The sequence below is a fragment of the Aythya ferina genome, assembly GCF_964211825.1.
Source record: "Aythya ferina genome assembly, chromosome: 8".
Taxonomy (NCBI): domain Eukaryota; kingdom Metazoa; phylum Chordata; class Aves; order Anseriformes; family Anatidae; genus Aythya; species Aythya ferina.
In genome coordinates, this window is record NC_140304.1 from 6,490,926 (window position 1) to 6,504,237 (window position 13,312).

Consider the following 13,312-nt stretch of genomic DNA (forward strand, 5'->3'; position numbering starts at 1 on the left):
TAGAAGGCTTTATTGTCTAGTGTGTTAATTTAGTTTTAAGCTATGGCAGATCCAACTACAATATCCTGAGTATGAAACTTCCAGTCTTCCAACTAAATAAGTTAGCAACTTCAATTCTCTGGTTTCAATCAAAACAGGAAGGAAGAACAACAACATTTTATTACAACTTGATCCCTGTCTTTTTTATTATTATTACTATTATTTCAAAATTATTCCATTGAAGAGACAGCACACTCAGACAGCTATGACTTTTAAGTTTTAAAAACAATCCAAATTGAAAAGCAAATGCAGATTTTTCTCTTAACTTTGCTCCATATACAAAGACTCATGCAATAAAAGCAGGATAAGATGTACTGAAGAAACAAGCAAAACAAAAAAAGTAGCCAACACCTATGAGAAAAATGGAAAATGAAACAAAGTTTTAGCTTCAAAAATGTTGCAGATGTATCTTGAATTCTCACTTGAATTCTGACAGAAGTAAATAAAGTGGAACTGTAGCTATCTATCTGGCCTACAACCAAGATGATGACATGAGCAGGATCAAACACTACATTTATCCCAGAAGCAGTTTGGATGTGGTTCTGGTGGGATCATGCTTAGAGCTTACCCTCAAGAAGACTGTGCATGCAAGTATGCAAGTGCCTCACATAAAGACACAAACAACGGCAAAGTAGAGATGTTAGAGATGTCTCGTAAGAACTAAAACAAAACAAAACAAAACAACAACAAAAAAAAACACTTCTGAACTTGACCTGATAATCTGTTTAGTTTATGTAGGCACCATAATCCTGGGTGAGGGATCACATGGAGAACTGCAGTCCCTGCCAGAACCTTGTCTCGACTGCCTATGAGGGAAATTATTCCTTTATTTTAACATTGTAAGGAAGACTCACATTTTGATTAGCAAGCACTGTCTTGCTCTTTTCCTGGCTGTTGGCCACCACTGAAGCTAAAGTCAGCCACTGCAGAAGTAGAAATAACATCATGCAACGAATCATAAAAGGTTATGTCCTAACTTTTCCTATTAAAAGATACTTTACTATTTCAGGAGTGACTATGTGGTGCCTGACCACCAAAAAACAAACAAAACAAAAAAAAACACAGTGAAATGGGAAGGAAAAAAAAAAACAGTTCACTTTCTAGGGTATTTGGAAATACAGATTTTTGTTTTATTTGAACAAAGAACTTTACGTTCTCTGGATACATGGGTATCTGTGACTAAGAACTACAGAAAGGTTTGGGTTAGAAGAGACTTTCAAGTCAAACCCCATGCCAAGGGCTGGGACATCTCTAGATCAGGCTGCCCAAAAACCCATCCAACCTGGCCTATTACAGGGAATAACACAAACAAGTGATTCACCTTCTTGTCTTTTACTTCAGTCTTCTGAAAGTAAATAAATAAATAGTTTTTACATTTCTTCTTTCCTCCATACTTAATCCATAATAATGTAAAGCCAGTGACAGAAGGGTGGGCTAGAACTACACAAAGCAACTCTTCTGCAGGATCTTGACAATGACAAGACTTAACACGTTAATGTTAGCTGCAGGAAATCTCCAAGGCAAGACTTAATGCCTCCCCGGTAACATTTGTACTATGTAAGGCGAAGCCATAATTTCAGATTTCTTCATTCATTTTTGTCACTTTTAGAAAAAATAAGGTTCTTTCTGCACTTCAAGGATATATATTTTCCTTTAATTAATTAACAGGTTATGGTTGATGATGATTTTTTTTCCTGATGGTCTTTTTATGCCTTTGGAATTTGAATTTCCCAAATTTATCTAGTTCTATCAGAACAAAAAGATGTGCATTTTTTCCCCAAATTACAAATACATACTCACAAAATACATACTCACAAAAAGTTCACATTTCAAGAAAAGTCTTAAGTCATTAGTCCTAGGCTTCACTTTATATTTAACTCTGATGACCCAAAACAAACAAAAAAGCTATTTTAAGTTTTGAGTCTCCTTGTTCCACGCCCTTTAGATCTTCAACATGGCTTGAAAGTGCTTTCTTCCTTTTCTGTAAAGGCAATTACACTTTCATTTCCCCAAGAAACGAGGCTCCATTATACACAAATGCAAAATCACAAAAACATGTTTTGCATGTTGAACTTAGGCAGAAGCATCCTGCCAAACCCAGGTCTCTCAAACCACACACCATTTCATCAGGTACAGTCTGTCCTGACTGTTTGCATGTTTCTTCTAGAAGTCTGTAAGTATAACCTGGAATAGTTATGTGCTTACAGCAACACACAATCCATGTTTACCGCATTAACTACACTAAAGAGAACTTACAAAAACACTCAAGGTGGGAAAAAAAAAAAAAAAAACACACACACCCCTATATCAAAATTTTAGTTCCATTCTTTACATGAACACTGACTTGAATTCCATAAGTAAGTTAAGGAGTTTTCCAATTTCAGAGATTATAAAGTTCTTGTCAAATGATAATAACCACCAGTTAAAACAAAGCATTTCAGGAGCCCAGGATTATCCTGGTGAGAAAACAACTGAGCTACAGTCACCTGAATTGCTGTTCTTTCATTTGAGTTCTATATTCACCAGCTCCTGTAGATTCCTAGTTTGTATCATTCTCATGATAGATCACAACTCCAAAATACACTGCAGCAAATCATGCAGTAGAGCAAAAACACAGACTGTTTCAGGAGATGTGGGATCACCTAGCCTGTCCTTGTAGACTACAAAAAAAAAAAAAAAAAAAAAAAAAAAATGAAAGCATGGAAATAAGGGCAACAAGGTGTTTTGCTTAACAAGTTATTCTTTTCATTGAGATATTTTGACAGATGATTCTCAAAAATATTTATAGCCCAGCTTGAAGGAACCAATGTAGATATCATCTCATCAAAAAACAGTATTTTACTAGTAAGAGTTCACAAACTAGAACAATGGGATGGATAGGAGGAGAGAAGAAGGACTATTATCCCTACAGGTATTAGGAGTTACGAGACCCCTACAGGGATACACAGAGACAAGTGACATGCTATAAGGCATGAAAAGTATTTGACAGAGATAAGGACCAAGTCTTTAAGACTGGAGGGGGAGAACGGAGGGAGGGAATAGTCACAAGAACATCCTTCTTTTCAAAATAACAGTATTTGGCATCATTTTATGATTTCCTACTTCCAGATGCATAGACAGACTTCAACAAGTTGAAAAATTAATTTTTGAGTAGACTTGCTGTATCAGCACATTTGATACCACACCAAGTGGTATCAAATACACTCAGGTATTTGCAAAATGAGACCCAGATAGTGCTTACAGACAAATACATATCATTGCATTATATTGCAGTGAGAAGCCTTGTGGTAATTTAGGTATGAAAGGAGGTCCAAAATCCACATATGGTAATAGAGAAAGGTATACATAGATAGCAGAACCTCAGAGGAAAAAAGAGGATATACACATAGGGGATTTTGTTGCTGTTTTCCTCCTTTAAAAATAAATAAAACCAAAAATCTCCCATTCCCCCCAGTCACCTTTTACAAGATCACTTACACATAGATAACTTTAGTCAATTAAGAAATCCCAGGCTGTTTGCCTGACATTCTCAACATCTCTGCTCTTCGCAGGTGCAGGTCTAACTCAAACCAGAGCCAATTTCAAGTTCCTTTCTAGTTTAACTCTACCAAGCAGCACAGCTGTGGCAATGGGCTCATTATGTATATTACCTACTGGTTTCACACTTGAATCCATTTTAAAGTCCTCCATGTGCCTCCCTATTAGCTTAATAATGAAGAGCATATCAAAGTGTATGTTGCTAGGTTGACTGAAAAATTCAAAGCACTCCCAGTGAGACAGAGCTGCTGAAACCATCAAATAACAGAGGTCACTGAATTCAGTTCTCATTGTGATATTGTTAGTTATTATGTTCATAACCAAAACCTGAACTTCTGAAGCAGAAGAGGCTGAGTTTTTGTGTCTTTGGTGTTGGCAGATCTGCCATTGAATGTGAGAATCAAAAAGTTAATCCAGGCAATTAGTTGGCTGAACATCATATGCCTCAGCTGTTCTGTACTTCACCCTAAAATCTGATAAGCTCTTATCGTACATTAATTTAAACAACTTGCCTACGAGTAAGGGAGGGAAGTATCTAGTGATTAGAGCACAGTTCCTGGACTATTGTGGTTGTAGCTACAAAACAAAATTTCATTATAGTACGTGTTTGACATACAAAGAAACTCAATTTCATTAGCACCTGTAACAATAGCGGTTTAAAAAAAAGCAATCCAGAAATCCATCAAAATTTGAAAAAAAAAAAAAAATGGAGTTCTTATCTGGAACAAAATTAATATTTCTATACCAAAGGGCAAACATGGCCATATGGATGCAGCAGTTTGTGACTAGTCTTTGCTGCTGCTTATCTTCAGTACTACTCTTATGCCCATTATCTAGATAATTCCGACATCAAGGCTTGATTTCCTGGTGTAGATCTGCCCTCACATTCTAGTTTCATTCATCTTGCAGCAAAGATACTGGCTTACAAGAAACAAAAGTAGCTCATACACTTGAGAACAGGAGAGCAGTGAGACAGCGCCAAGCAAAGGAGATTGGGTAGTCTAAATTATTTCAGCAAAATCTATTTATCTAAATGATCAAAGAACAGCTTATTATTTCATTGTTTATTGAATCTGGAAAATACAAAAAAAAAAAAAAATCACAAATTTAGAATAGTATAATTGTATAAGTAGAATAGGAAGTACACAGCAGGACTTTTATTTTGTGAAAGGCCCAAGATGCCAAGATGAGCATGCCAAACTGAAAGAGGAACTGCTGAAAGATGTCACTTTAGAGAAGTAAGTGGTCAAAGAGATGCAATAAAGCTGTGGGAGTTTAGATAGGTTGTCAATGAAAGGTTTGGAAGCTGGGGTGGAACAGCCAGATCACTCCAGCATAATGGTTCCCTTGAGCTATTCTAACACAGATACACAACTGACACTAAAAAGAACCCAAGTGAGGTTGTGCAAAAATAAGCAACAAAACCAGGCTGCCTTTCTAGGCACCTCATGTTTTGTCATGCTGGTGGTGTCTATAAGAACTTATTGCTTAAGAGTCTGGAGTATATTCATCTTCTAGAAGATGAATACCTACTCAAATGGTCTTCCAGCTTCCATTCTCCCACCCACTTGTCTTGACTCAGCATCAGCCAAGTCTGTCCCCTTGGCATGGGAAAAGAAACTTAAGAAGTGAATCTCCTTGCTATGGTCATCACTGCAAGAGACAGGTATGGCTCAAGATGAATAGTGATTTTGTTTTTAAAAGAAACAGTTGAGAGTCAATACAACAGCATTTGGCTAAAGAGTATCCTAATATAACAGAAATGCACAGATAATTCAGTACCTCATTTGAGAGAGCTTATATTGTCAAGTACTTTATTTATTTTTTTTCTCTTCCAGAAAATGAAATATCTTACTACCAACATCCTGAAAGTACAAACTGAAGGGTTATCTCTGGAACCATGCATGTGTTATTTTTGTTATTCATGAACTTTGCACCAATTTACTCAATCACATGTAGGTACCTTTTAAGTCACCATACAGTGTGCAGGCACAGAAAGAACTTTGTTTTAAGAGTCTTTAAGAGCTTGGATTTACTTAAAAAATAAAAATAAAAATAGTCTGCAGCAGCTCATCACAACCATTGAGCTGCATACAGATTAAGTTATTTGTGTAGAATATGGAAATGGTTGGCATCTATTTGTCATGGACACTCAGTCTCCAAAGTTTTGGGAAGAGAATAAAAAACAAGTAGAGAGAATTACAGATTGAAGTAAGCAAGCCACTGACATGGAGCAATAGAAGAAATGCACAGCGTAATTTTAATATGGTTTCAGGAAACATATCGCCCAAGGAAAATAGTGTATCTCAGAAATTGCCACAGGACTCTCATCTCTCACTTATGCAATTAGCATAGATTGGTGAGAGTAAGAAAAAAAAAAAAAAAGACACTGATAAACATACTTCATCTCTTACCATAAGAATTGTGGCATCTATCTCCCAGCTGTAACATCATTGCACTTAGGAATTCTTGAAGAACAGGAATGCCTCAGCTTCTTTTGGGCAAAATAAAGTTGGCAATGAGCTGAAAGATTTTAATGTATAACATAAAGTAGTGGGGAAACTTTTGAGATGAAATTTATTTTCACCACAGCTGATGACCTCTTCCTTCTCATTACTTGCTACACACAGAGCTCTGTTCTTATCAGGTCTTCCTCAAAGTAGTAGATACAAGAAGGAACTGACAAGAATTCTTTGCAAATACATAAAAACTATTTCCAAGATGAAACAGCTCAGAGAAGTGACTGCCAATTACACCTTCTTTTGTTTAGAATTTTAAAATACTTGGCTGTGGAAAGATTTACTGAAGTGCACTCAAAAGATTCAGAACTTGGAAGTGGACAAAGTAGTAATTAAAACTATTCTATGCCTTGTTCCATCCACCTAATCTATTCCTGCATTTTAGTTGATGGTGGTGGTGGTTCCAGCCACCTGAACTGTTGATTGTCTCCAGAATCCATGCACAACCCAAGCCATCAACAAAAAGGGATGAACAGATGTCATATTTGCCGATACAATAACCTGGGGGAAAATATTAACAGTAGCATAAATATTGTGCCAAAGGGTGAATTTCAGTGACAGGCAGTATTTGCCAAGTAGAGGCAAAGGGGCAAAGAGAAGAAAGATTTATCATAGTTTATGACCTTGAATTTTGGATCTTATAACAATAGCAGGATCCCATTTCTACATCATATAATATCAGCTGTAAACATACAAATGTGAAAACTTTTGTGGATAAGAGAAAAATCAAGACCAATACATGTAACACAAAATTCTAAAGGATATGAATATATTCTTAAGTACATACACAAGTTCCAATCATGTTATTCAATGAGTGGTTAGCAGATTCATGTTTTCATTTCTTATATAGTAAAAATATAAATTGCATCATCTCCTTAAAAACAGCAATGTTTAGTGCTCAATCCCCATAGTCATGAGGAGGCCTGTAAATATTTTTATATACTTTAATAGCATCTGATTATAATTTTGTGCTAATTGCTTTAATCAGCCCAACTTGAAGTGTTATAGTATTTTTCCATAATTAAGCAATACCACATGACAAGCAGTGCTTTTTAGAGCTATTATAGTACTTTCTAATGCTATAATAAACAAAGATCATGCATCTTAATTATAACCAATAAAAATTCCACACACATTTAATTATATGCTACAGTGAAATTCCCATAACTTTAAAAAAAATAAGCTCTGTCATGATTATTAAGATGTTGCTAATATGAGCTCACACTAATGGGCTGTGCCCACTATTAATGTCATTGCAAATAGTTTACATCAGGAATCTGTATCTCCAATTTAAATGTTAATGGACTGAGTCTTTTTCATTTATAGCGCAAGAAAAGAATAAAGCCACTCAAGTCAAAGAGGTTATGTAAAACTGCTAGCTAGACTATTACTGGCTCAATCTCTAAGTCTGCAGTATGGAACATATTAAATTCTCACATATTTTACCCCTATGTCCTGTTAATGAAAAAGAAAACAAAAACTGATACCACAGGTACATTCTGCATTGGAACTGGATGTGACAAAGTTAAAGATCTTTCATGAATTAGGCTGATAAAAGATCACTGGTGTCTTCTGTAAATCATGGGCTAACTTTAGGGAAAAAATAAAAATAAAACAAATGTTCCAGGTTAGCAAGCAAAATATGGCCAGATCCTAACAAGGTAATGCTATACTACTACCCATCTCTACTGCAGTTCTCAAAGCAATAGCTCTTTCTCTGAGGAGAACAGTGACATACAAGCAACATTCAGTCTGGAGATCATTAGTGGATACCTCCACTGACATAATGCTGAAAAGTCCAAACAGATAAGACTTTTTTTTTTTGGCTTTTAAAAGATGAGTTGAAATTTATTAAATAATGCTATTACTAAAGTCTGTTATCCCCTCTGTGTTTATGAGGCAATACCTAACCAAATAAATTCCTTGAAGTCCTTCTGTTTACAAAGTAATGTGTCTACTCCACATTTTTTCAGACAAATCAGAGTATTCTTTCACATTTGGTAATATACCTAGATGAGGTCACAGCATCAAATCAGATGACAAAAATAAACATATATGAATAAACATATTTAAGAAAACTGTAAAAATTATTTCAGACATATAACCAATTGCAATATCTAAATATTCTCCCAGTTCACAAAACCTGAAAGATTCCTAAAGCCACAATACAGAACAGCTTATAACAAACCCATGATGTGACTAACATGTGACTAACATGAAAATACAAAGACTTTCAGCCCATCCCCACCCTAGTACTGTCATACACCGATTTATGACCACTGTTACAAAGACATACCTCGGATACAAGGCCTCAGCTTCCAAGAAGATCCTGCAGTCTTAATCAGGATTTAGACCATGTCTATGGAAGATATATGTAGTTCTTCCCACACTGCCCTTTCATAATTTCATTCCTCCTCTAATTGTCTCTTTATTTCTTACTACCTGCTTTGGTACAAGTCTTCTGTATTAAGTGGCAAATAACAGGCATCCATTAGGCTTACTGATGTGCTGTCCTGCACAAATCCTTGTACTGTGAATCCTTTACTTGCCACAAAGAAATTACATAATATTGTCTTCACTTTTTTTTCCCTCATTGCCCTTTTTCCTCACTTAACTCCTGCCCTATATTTCTTTCCAACCAATTAGTTTTTAACACAAATTTTTGCAGTATCAGTTTATTAGAACTGCAAGAGCTTAGAAAAATCCATATGAAATTCACTATTCTTTTATTTAAGACTGAAGACTATTCTTTTATTTAAGACTCCTCAAGACTAAAGAAAGCATTATTAAAGTCCCAGGAGAAATACCTAAGTCCCATAGAGCAAAGTGAATAGCAAAGTTCTGGACTTGAATTTCTATGATGCAAAAGGAGACACAGTCAATACCTCTCCTGTTTGGGTTCCATGTTTAAACAGCCCAGTTGGAAGCTACAATAATTTAGTGACTTGTCTGCTGATCAGTGTTAGTGCCCCAAGGAGTTTGCAGTGTTTTAAAGAAGATCCTAGACTACTACTTTCTGGGCCACTTCTTAGAGTGGACCCTGTTCTCATGGTTGACTCTTTTCAAACTCTCAGCAAAAAAACTGGTATGATCCCTTGTGTGACCATCCTACTGTGTTATGCATCAAAGTGGGACAGTTCTAAGCAGAAAAGATGTAATGAATTCTACTACACTTGGTTACGCCTGTGAAATTGTAATATTTACGACTTTTCCCTGACTGCAGAAGCTTTAATTTATGATCCCCATATACGATCTCTTTCTTAGAAGCTACTTCGAGTTTTCCAGGTCATTTTGAAAGGCAAGGCTGGCCTTTGCGGTTTTTCTCTCTTTACATTTCATAACAGTAAACATTGAGTTTCTTACAAAAAGGTACCAGGAAAGGAATATTGAGGCGCAGGACAGCCAAGCGCTTGATATCTTTATTTTAACTGGCAAGATTAAAATAAATAAATAAAATCTGAAGGTTCTGCAAGTCCCTGAAACAACTAGCAAAGCATAGTTGCCTGAAGATTAATGGATTCCTTTCTAATCCCCTTTATAACAGACGGACCACCATGGACTATCAGTGATCCATGAACCACAGCTGGCCCATCTCATTGTAGACAATCAGGGATTAATACTGTCAAATTGCCAGTCTCCTAAGAGACTGGGACTTACTACAAAAGAATGAGCTTTCACCATGATATTATTTGTGTTACTACTTTGATCTCAAGGTTTTCTGGAAAAAGAGCTTTTTCCACTTTACCACATTCAACCACTGTTATATTACTGTTTATACTCTAAGTATACATGTAGCAAAGTAGATTTGGTGATACAGCTTTACCACTCTGAGAAAAAAATAGATTAACAACAGGTGTTAAATGCATTCACAGGACACTGGACACAAAGAATCCAAGGAACATTACCAGAGATCAGAAAATATTAGTAAAGAAATTTAACTTTAATCTCTATGTTCCCACTGTTCCTACAGTGGCTGAGCACATCACCCTCCATTTAAGAAATTCAACACAGAAACCCTCTGAATTTAAGATGAGCTCATATCAGACACCTCTAGGTTGGCATACAGAGTTTTTGGAGGGCCTCCTAAGCAGTTCACAAGTTCCTGTTCTTAGACAAGAACCTGTTGGGGGGGGGGGGGGGGGGGGGAGGGAAGGGAGGAGTAAAACACAGCTTCCACTTCCTCACTGCCTTCTTAATAACGACATTGCCCCCGGCATGATCAATCACCTTAACGCTCCTGCTCCAAGGTAATCTCTCTCTGCTATTCCCAGTACCCAGCCCCAGACACAAGAGGACACCCAAAATCTACTTGCAGTAAATCAAGATTTGAAAAATCATCCATTGGGATAAGAGCACCAAAAGAAAAAATAGGACATAAAAATAGGACATAATGGAATATATGGTATTCCTGGAACACATTACTGGTTTAAGAACAGATTAAAATTTGATAACAGTCCAAGACAGGTCTTCCTTCTTATTTTAAAGACTTACTGTGCATTACACTTGTTATTTAAGTTTCTTACCAGTGTCAGTGAGGGAATTGTCAATCAGATGCTGAGTTAAATGTTCTCAATTGCTGAAGAAAAAGGAAATACCTTTATGCATTTTGGGGAAGGGATATTATTCAAACCTACTCCAGAATGACAGTTACAGACCTAGCTTTGGAAACAAGCTTATTAGAAACCTAGCTTGCCCAGGTTCAAACAGCACATTTTGACTGCTAAGAACTGTTTAAATCACACATCTGTTAGTCCTACCCTGGAAATTCTTTGGCATAGCTTTCCACAGCTACCTTTGTTTTATCTACGAGGGAGCTTCAGGAGACATAGCTCCTCTCCCATTCTTTTCCATATGGTCTAAAGATTTGCAACAGCACCTTCTGACCCAGGGAGTGTTCTTTTTTACTGGTGTAATAAAGCTTATTTCCTAAAAATCCTAGATTTTATTATTTAGCTAAGCCATTAACAACAGTTTTCAATTCACATCAGTAAGAAATACTTTTTATGTTCTCCAGAATTTGCATTGTTTTGTATAATACCATAAATTACTTTTATAGCACCATAAATAAAAAATAGGAATCGTATCCACTAAGTAATTCATCACATTTCCAGATTTTCATTAGACCACAACATTGGTCCAAACTTTCCAGCTGCATTTTAACAGGAGCATTACATGACGACTTGCTGCAAATTTTTGATTCTTTGGACATCTGTGTGGAATGTACTTCCAAGTCCAATGCAATTTCAATGCTTTCTGAAAGTTATGGTTTGCTTATAAGCATCTAGTTAGATACTAACCACAAATATTTCAAAATTAGTAGAATTATTAGTAAAGTCTATTCAGGTAATTTATTCCTACTGAGGCCAAGAGAATTCAACACGCCCCCTGCTGACATAACGAACACCAAAACGTTATCAACCAGTATCTTAAACTTTAGCAAGCAGTACATTTACAGATCACTTGGTAGCCATGACTTTTAGATAACTTTTTTTGCAGCATTCCTCTTTTCCTGATCTCAAAACTTCAGCCTCTGGTGAGAAAGAGACCAGCCTTACTCTACATTCCCTTTTCATCATTCAGCAGATCATGGCTAACACGCTTCCAGGCTTCCACAAGGCCTGTTTTTGTGCCACTTACTCATACAAGCAGTAACACTTTTCAGTATGAATGCCAGAGCCAGGAATACATAAAAGGAGACAGCTAAAAAGGGAAAGTTGAATAGAAGCTACTATGATAGTATTTTAATATGACCTAGAAACCAGGAATTGAAACAGTTGCTGACAGCGAGAACTCAGGATCTTGCAGTTGGAGGTTTCATAATTGGCTCTGTGCACCGGGCCAAGAGTGACTGGTTATTGTGTAGGATAGAAGTGGTTACAATAAATTCTTGAAGATAGGAATAGTTGGAAACACAACCAAAGAAGCATTTTAGTAATCTCTCAGCCAAGATTTTTTTTATTTTTAAGATAATTTTCATAGCCAGAAAATTTTTCAACAATCCATTAGAATCCAGCTATGAGAGCTTATTTCATAATGAGAAAGAACAAGTACAGGGTATTTGAACATATTTTATCATTTTTAACTGTACATAAAATATAGCTGGGCTCATTCAAATGGGTTAGAATAGCCTCTCTGTTTTCTGATGTCTTTTCAACAGTTAGGGTATCACGGAATCAGACAAGCAAAGCAAGATTCAAGGCCAATAACTTGAAATTTTAGAAGAGATGCAATATAAATAAAATTGGTCATTCAATTTTTTTCAATTTTTAATTTTGTTTTTCCCTTTATCTAGAAAATATGAAGGTTTAGAAGTATTTTAAAGGTAATGTATTTGAAGTTTTTAATAGTTAGAACCAAGGCTTTATTTTCCAGTCATCTAAAAAGAACTTAGAACACTGAAGTGTCCAAAGCTTGATAAATTTAGTGACTGCAATAACAATGAAGCTATTCAGTTAATTTGCCATGTCTAAAAACACTGATATCCCATATTCTGTGAGAGGGAGAGAAAGAAAGGAAAAAAAAAAATCTGTCCCACTAATTTACCTTAAACAGCTCTCACAGCAACACAGGGAGGAGGTAAGCATAGATAAGCACCTTTTGATGCCTTCTCCCTGCCCAATATCAGCTAGTAGGACTTCACCAGCAGGCACTCCAGAAACACAGTGGCTTCATATTCTAAGTTTGATTTCAAAGACCAGTTCTGTTTCAAATGCAATTTAAGATGGCCAGTTGAAAAAGCGTTTGAGTATGCCAAAGTTCAGAGAAAGAACAGTAAACTTACTGCTAATAGCTCAGCACAGTATGTTGGATAAGGGAATGATTTTATAACACAGAAGTTTTGGATTGGATTTATTTTTTGTCAGAAGTAAAGACTATCAAATGCAGTTTCAACACGCTGAGGAGAGCAAACACAGGCAATGTTTAGCTATCAGGACTAAATTCTTGATAGATCTATAGAGACAGAAACCTCTGGAAATCTCAAAAATTAATACATTGAATGAGTGGCATTCAGCTGTCTGACAATGTATTTAGTGAAAAGATTTTGATTTGCAGAATTCACTAAGTTATTAACCACCTAAGCAGTTTTTTATAATTAGTCCATCAAAACACTTCATGAAGGCAACAAATAAACTTAAAGTCCACCCTTGTTTTAGGTAGAAATTTCATTGCAAGTGTCTGAGACCATCTCTAAAACATACATATATACCATGTGTCTG

The 13,312-nt window shown here is 36.0% G+C and overlaps 1 protein-coding gene across 25 annotated transcripts in view; it reads right to left on the minus strand.

Moving 5' to 3' along the window:
- Positions 1–13,312, minus strand: part of LOC311441013 (uncharacterized protein) — a 291,658-nt gene that overhangs the window by 175,910 nt on the left and 102,436 nt on the right. Inside the window, exon 1 of one of the 25 annotated variants that reach the window (XR_014695740.1) lies at positions 3,517–3,642. The exons of the other annotated variants lie outside the window; for them this stretch is intronic. The gene's annotated coding sequence lies outside the window, so the exon portion shown is untranslated. Of the gene's footprint in view, positions 1–3,516; positions 3,643–13,312 lie in introns of those variants that run through there. 25 annotated transcript variants of the gene reach the window in all.